Source organism: Desmodus rotundus, chromosome 11 (assembly GCF_022682495.2).
Source record: "Desmodus rotundus isolate HL8 chromosome 11, HLdesRot8A.1, whole genome shotgun sequence".
Classification (NCBI taxonomy): domain Eukaryota; kingdom Metazoa; phylum Chordata; class Mammalia; order Chiroptera; family Phyllostomidae; genus Desmodus; species Desmodus rotundus.
Window position 1 is genome coordinate 38,024,508 of NC_071397.1, and position 8,234 is coordinate 38,032,741.

Sequence of the window (8,234 nt, forward strand, 5' to 3'; positions counted from 1 at the left end):
CTGCTAAGAACTGCACTGTTTTCTGAGATTCGTGCCTTCTGCTGAAAATTGCATCATCTGCTGAGATCCACACAGGCTGCTGAGATCTGTACTATCTGCTGAGTTCCTTGCCATCTGCTGGGGGATGAGCTGGGTTTTTTGTGCTGCACCCACTGCCAAGAGCCACCCATGCCTCTCCTTTGTTCTTAGCTGCTCCAAAGCATTCCAGCTATGCCAAATTCCTCAGTATTCTGGGTGAAGACAGGCAGGAGAAGATTACTCAGGCAGCATTCCAAAAGGCTGGGTATGTTGGATATACCTCTCACTCTTTCTTTTTCCTGCAGGAGAAATTATTGGCAGCAGGGATATTTCTTGATGTTTAACTCTGTCAGCTTGGAAGAGAGGAAGACACAGGTGAAGGTAAAGTGCTTTTGTTACTTGTTTCAATGTGGTTGTTCTTAGTCCTATGTTTTTCTGGCATACTGAAACTTTTTAACTTGATTTTGAAGTTGTCATAAAGGTATTTTGTTCCATATGTTTTGATAAATTATTGCTGTTTGGGGAGGGGCAAGGACCAGAACCTCCTCTTCTGCCATCTTGCTGACATCAGTCCCTTTCTTCAAAACTTCTTGAGATATATGTTTGTCAGAATTCCTCTCCCACTTGTATATGAAATTTTCATTATTTATGTAAGTTTTAGTCCCAGCGATATCTCCTCACAGTGCTCTTTCCCTTCACTGAATATTTTGGGGAGCCCTGCAGGCCCAGGGTATCCAGCATGTTCTGATCATCTCATAGTCCCCTTTGCACTTGCCTGAAAATTAGAGACTTTGGAGATTCTCCCTAATTTGTCAATTGACTCTTTCACTCAAAGAAGTGAGGGGCTGTTAGGAATTTTTGTTTCCTAGATCTTAATCTGCCAGAAGCCCTTTCTGTCTTTCCTCTGCTGTTCCCATACAGCTTCTCCTCCTCCACAGCTTTTCATGCTGCCTTTGGGTTGACCTTGCTTGCTCATACACTGAGGCTCACAAAAATATCCTCTCAGCAACTTTTATGGTAGATGCTATTTTTTTCTATCCTAGTTGTCCTATCTCTTTTTAAGAAAGGAATGGGAATATTCAAAGTTAGTGCTACTGCTACAATCATCTCCTCCCTTCCACATATAACTTTTAAAAAGAACAATATTAAATATTTTAAGGGAACATAAAACATGCACAATACAATAGTACAAGACAAAAGTAATTTATTTCATTTAAAAGCTCCTCTGGAAAAGGCTGTTTAGATGTGATTAGAAGCTGAGAAAATTTAAGCAAAAGAGTCAATCAATACTTGGTTTGGAAAATGAGTAGTATCAGAGGCCAGAAACTTATAATTCTAGAGGGAAAACTGGGAGGTGTTACCTAACACAGAAGATTTGTAATTGAATTATATGTCAGAAACAATAAGACAGTAATCTGACACGAGCTCAACAAATTAAGGACAACTAGAATTAATGTGGGCGAATAGACAAAGTCCTAAAGTAGTGGATCATTATAAATTGAATTGCAGGATGCTGAAAATAATCTAGAAATATAAAAATTCACTGCCCCAAAGACCCTGTCTAAGCCAATTGCTAGTGTGTTAATTTTTTTAGTCTCACATACTTACCACATCATTTAGGTTGTTGGACTACTTCACTGAAGTGTTCACATTGACTGGCTGCCTCCCTACTTCATAACCTGTTAAATTTAATGGTATTATACCAACATGGTTTAGTTCAAAAGACAAACAAAAACTGCCTCATTTCACAAGAAGGTAAAACCAATAATAGCTAAGTAGTAGGATGTGTCAGAACAAAAAAAAAATTAAAGAAAAAGATGTGTAGTAACTTAAGAAAAATTTAAAAAGTACTTCATACCAAGATCCCAAGTGAAAATTATTATTTGTTTAATTTACTTGTTTTAATGGGGAGGGAAATGAACAATTTATTATACAACAACATAGCAATCTAATATATAATGTATGTTTAAAAACTGTAACATTTATAATCACAAGGATAAATTTTGCAGGACTGTTTTAAATAATGGGCAAGATTTCAAAGGAGGATAGTAAGAGCAGACAATAAGAGAAGATCCCATTAGGCTGGCAATATTCCAGGGTATAGTAGTTTTGTCCTATCTCTTACATATATTCTTTCCAAAATATCAGAATAATTAGAAAGTAAGGTCTGGTATTAAAGTTTAAAAATTATTCAAAGCCTTCTGATTTTGGAGCCTCAAAAGTCAAGCTTGGACCTGGCTTTACTTCAGTTTTAAGAAGTATTGCATAAAGAATTTATATTTGTTTTATTTAGCAAAATTACTAAGGTAAAATCTTCATACTGATAGTTTCTCTTAATATTAAGAGGTCTCCACATGAATGCTCAGGTTGGTTCACTAATCTTATCATTACATAAATGTCTAAAATGTAGACACCTTCATGGAATTAACATTATAACTGACTATCAAAATTTTGATTCATTTTATTATATTTATTGATGTATTTGTTTATTCTTGGTTGTTTCCTTACTTTCAGTAACTTTTATGAAAATTGGAAAATCCTTTGAAGTTATTTATGTCCATTGTATATATGTGGTAGAAATACTATATATTGGATCTCTTCTCATCTTTGTGTTCAGTGATATATCAGGAATTTGAAGTCAGCCATAGTGGTAGTATTTACACTGCAAAAATCAGTAAATGCCACAAACAAGAACTTCTTTTCTTTCCCTTTCATTTCCCTTCCCTTCCCTTCCCTTCTCCTACCCATCCCTCTGGCAATCTAATTTGTTAAGTATTTAACAAAAAACCACTATGGGGATCAAGAGTATGGGATGCCCAATGATAACAATTAATTTCCAAAGATCAATATATTTATCATAAAGGGCAAAAATGACATGTCAGTAATACACATTTCTTGAGTTTCAGGGATCTCTAACAGTGGCTAATTGATCCTGGTGTCCCTAGTGGGGGGAAATACCGGTTAGTCAACTAGAGCATTGCATGAAAAAGAAAAAAAAAACCCTCTATATTCGGTAGCCAAGAACCTAACTTGAGCAATCACAATGGAGACTCACAACCACGTAAATTTTTTAGATTTAAAGCCCTTAGACTGAAGGGGACAGTGAGTTTCTTTGAGGAAAGACCATGTATCACTGCTGCCAATACATAATCCAGTCTTTCTCCAAAGGGACCTCTGGCTGTTTATAGAGGGACTCTGCACTGGGGCGGGGGTGGGGGGAGAGAAAGAAATGACAAGATCTCTTAGATAAAACTAGACACTAGTTCTGAATTGGTGCTATAGCTATAGACCATGAATCAAAGCAGGAAATTAGGGTAGTCAAGTGATAGAGTCTTAGCTCACATTCAGTTCACAGTGGTTCTAATTGTTTTTCCAGTTCCTGGATATATAATTGGAATACACAGAATAGACAACTGGCAGAATCCTTACATTTGTTTTCTGATTCAATGGTGGACAGACATTTTTGTAGTAATAGTTAAGTGGAAACTCCTGAAACTTTCTCTCCTCATGAACATTGTGTTCTGTTTCATAGCAGAAGACATTTTTTTGCAGGAATTGTAGAAATTAATGCCATTACATCTTGAAAGAAGCAGGGTGGTGATACCTGTCACATCTACATTTACTCATAAGTTTAATCAGTTTGCCTGGGTAGAAATTGAATGAATCTTGGAGAATATCTGTATACTATTGTAAACTTAATCAGATGGTGGCTTTAATTACAGCTTCTGTTCTAGATATAGTATCCATACTAGGAAAATCTGCATGGCTCCTTCTACTTGGTACATGTCTATTGACCTGAATAATGTCTTTTTCCCTGTATTTATTTGTAGGTGCCACCAGAAGCAGCTCACCTGTAATTTTATAGAGCTAAAAGTACACCTTCATGCGTTTGGTACAGACATGCATCTATTATCCTTCTCTCTGTTGTAATATAATCCCTAGAGATTTTGTTACTTTGACATTTCACAAAATTTCACATTAGTCCTTTCCTTTGACTGCATTATGTTGATTGGATCCTATGAGCAGAAATGCAAGTACTTGAGGTGCCTTAATAAGACACATCAAACTAGACAGTGGGAGATCAGTTCCACAAGAGTGTAGGGGCCCTCCAACTCAATAATATTTCTGGTGTTGTGGGTTTTGGTAAATGTCTGGAATATTTTGACATATCCCTTCATAGTGAAAATCAAATTGGCGTACTTCACACAATCTACCTTGAAAAGCAGAGGCATAATGTTTGGTTTGCATTTCTGGATTTTGGTGGCAACATACACCACTTTAAACAGTGTTACTTTAATAAATCAACAGTTATCTGTAAGACTACCAGTTTCTCCTGGAAGCTGGAACTTTTTAGGAAGTTAAGGCTTCAATAAAAATTGCCCTAATACTTGGGCCTTTTGATCCAGGAGATCCAAGGATACTCAAAATGTCCATAGCAAACAGGAAAGCTGATTGAAATCTCTGTTGCCCTGTCTGGTCTGGCTCAGTGGATTGAGTGACAGCCTGTGAATTGAAGGGTCATTGGTTCAACTCCCAGTCAGGCCACATGCCTGGGTTGCAGGCCAGGTCCCTGGTGAGGGCATGTGAGAGGCAACCACACGCCTATGTTTCTCTCCCTTTCTTTCTCCCTCCCTTCCCCTCTGTCTAAAATAAATAAATAAAATCTTTAAAAGAAAAAAAAAAGAAATCTCTGTCATCACCTAAAGGAGAATCACAGCACAAACTCTGAAGTAATTCAATGCCTTTCCCTGCAGGTAACTAACTTAATTTTTGGAAGGAGTTTCTGGCTTATTAGTGTTCCTTGGAAAAGACTTGGGTCACTATGGGACCTCAGATTACCATTACTGAGTATTTTCTGCCCAAGTTACCTGCAGTTTCAGTGTATACAGCAGCAATGTATCATCAAGTTGAAGTGGTATTTAATAGGCTCAGGTATGTCCAAAAACTATAAGTTGTAATAGTAGAAGACTCACATTCCTTTGACACCGATTCATTTCATATCATCTCCTCTCCCTCAGTCTGTGTCAATGGTCTATTGCAGTGAACCTTACTACTAGTTGACTGGGAAAGTAAAAATTTGAGACTGGTGAACAACTGAGTCTTTACCATATGCTTTTATATAAACTAAAAAGTAATAGCTAGAATATTGCAGGCCTACTCAAGAGTGATCCTAAAGGACAGTGGTAAAGAAAATCTTCCAGTGGCAGTAAGTTCAAGCAGAACATTTGACAGTTCACTTTGTCCAGTATAAGATAGCCAGAAGTATGGATATGCAGTGATCCATGGCCAGTTGTTAATGGCTTGAGTGGATGTGTGGCAATTTGGAAAACATAGGGTTGGAAGGCTGGTGACAAGATAGTCTGGGTAAGAGGTATGTGGATGGACTTTTGAAAATAAGTACAGATTATAAATATATTTGTGTCCAAGGTGAATATCCATCAAAGGTATCCAAAACAGAGAAGAATCTTAATTATTAGGTGGACAAAACTATAGACTTTGTGGATGTGCCACATTGTTTCCAGATGTTGGTTAAAGAACCCATTTGAAAAAAAAGTAGTCAGTGGGGCAGGTGGGTGGAAAGTAGCCTTTGAGATGGTGTGGAGGCTATGCATGGGTTCCACAACATGGGATTTTCCTTACCAAGCCTGACCTGGATAATGCTGCTGCTCAGTGCCCTGTCTGTTGTTAACAGGGGCCAACACACTGCCAGTTATGGCACTATTCCTTAGTGTAACCAGCTAAGTACTCAGTCAATTACATTGGATTTCTTCCACCTTGAGGGGGAGAGGTTTATCCTTAAAGGAATACACACAATTTCTGGACACAGATTTACCTTTCTTTCCTGTAGTACTTCTGTAAACACCACCATCCCTGAACTTACAGAACATCTTAACCACTCTCATGAAGTCCTCACATCACTATTTCTGATCAAGAAAGTCATTTCACAACAAAGAAAACTCAGCAAAGGTTTCATACCTATGAAACTAACTTATCTTACCACAGACCTTATCATCCAGAAGTTGCCGAAGTAACTGAAAGGTGGAAGAGCTTACTAAAAAGTCAGTTAGATTGCCAATTGGATGACAATCCTCGAAAGAAATAGATTCCATTTCAGGATGCAGTATGACTTAAATCAGAGATTATCTTATGTTTCTGTGTCCCCCAGAGCCAGTATATGTACTTGGGTCTGGGAATCAAGGGCAGAAGTGTAAATGTTTTCTAACTCTATTCTACCCAATGAATTGAACAAAATAAAAATATTTACCAATATAAATAATAAATGAATATGGATAACATCTTTTTAAAATAATAAAATGCCAACTAATGAATTTAAAAAGAAATACAGAATTAGAAATCTATTATTTGACAACTATGGCAGTAATAATTCAAACATGAAATAACAATAGAGGTTATAAAAAAAGTTTGATGAATGATTATTTATATAGACTCAAATACCTCCTCACACAATGTATATTACTAATTACAAAGGGTAAAATAGTGATTTTACAGTGAAGGAAAATTGACAGACATGAACTTAACCAAATGATCAAAAGTAACATCATCAGTAATGGGAAATTGTACCACCTGATAGGATACAATGAGACACAGTATCAGTTCTGTAATATTCCTGTCAAAAATGCTTAACATGAAAATACTCATGAGGAGCCCTGGCTGGTGTGGCTCAGTGGATTGAATGCCAGCCTGTGAACCAAAGTGTCGCTGGTTCAATTCCCAGTCATGTGTGCGAGAGGAAACCACACATTGATATTTCTCTCCCTCTCTTTCTCCCTCCCTTCTCCTTTTTAAAGATAAACAAATAAAATGTTTTTAAAATACTCATGAGGAAACCTTTGACTAACTCAACTCAGAGGACATTCTATAAAGTGCTAAAGTCCTGAAAGTTACAGAAAGCCTGAAGAACTGTTCCTGGTTGAAGGAAATCAGAAAGACATGGTAATTAAATCCAAGATGTGGTCCTGAGGAGGACTATAAAGGGCATTGTAAAAATTGAAGAAACTCAAATGGAGTCTGTAATTAGATGACAGTAATGTATCAGTGTTAAGTTTCCAAGTTTGGTTGTAGTATTGGGTCCTATAATAATATACCGTTGTTAGAAGAATTACATACTGGTATATTCGGGAATGATCAACATCATGTTTCCAACTTATAAGTGTTTCAGAAAAAGTAGTTTTTGTCATACTACAACTGTTGTATAAATATGAAAATATTGCCAATTAAAGATTTTTTTACATTTAAGTAATTGTATAACTATATATTACTGATTTTAGAGTTTTTGTTAAAGTAGAAATTTAATATACAGGATATAGTTTCATTTTATCTAACTACTGTAGGAAAATCATCTATCACCTTACATAGATTCAGAGATCTATGTAGGAACACAAAGACATTTTTTACCCAATTTCAAGTTAATAGCATATGGAAATGGGGAGAGCAACAGGGAAAGGAAAGGAAGAGAATGTACACTTATCACAAATTAAAACTAATTTTGACCTCTGCTAGTCTGCAGTCAGATTACTGGCATCATAATAATCATCACAAATTGCCACAGTCTTCATCATCAGTTGTTGAATTGTGTAAAGTTCTATCAAGTTGCTGAGAAAATTATTAATAATTCATATAATCTTTCCTTAATTCAGGATAGAAATGATAAAATATAAAAGGTAGATGAAACTAGTGGGAAAACTTTTCTCTAAGATGTTTGAATGTCTTTAAAATAAATTATACCTACATTATGCCCTGGCTTGTGTAGCTCAGTGGATGGAGTGCAGGCCTGCAAACCAAAAGGTTGCAGGTTCGATTCCCAGTCAGGGCACATACCTGGGTTGCAGGCCAGGTCCCCAGTTGGGGGCAAGTGAGAGGCAACCACATACTGATGTTTCTCTTGCTCTCGTTCTCCTTCTCTTCCCCTCTCTCTAAAATTAAATAAATAAAATCTTAAAAAAATAAATTATACCTACATTTAAATGTTGTTCCATTTAACCCTTTTTATTAAGTTTGTAATAAAGGCAAAGCTATTTCCTATTCTGCTCTCAAGTCCTCATATTTTTATGAAAAAGAATAGGAGAATGGGGAGGAAAAGAAAGAGTGTTAAATAAAGTAAAACAACTACTAATTGTTCAGTTCTCAGTCTTTGCTAACAGGATATAATTCAGGTTAGTCATTTATCTAATGTGTCCCCCAGCTGGGGTTGGTCA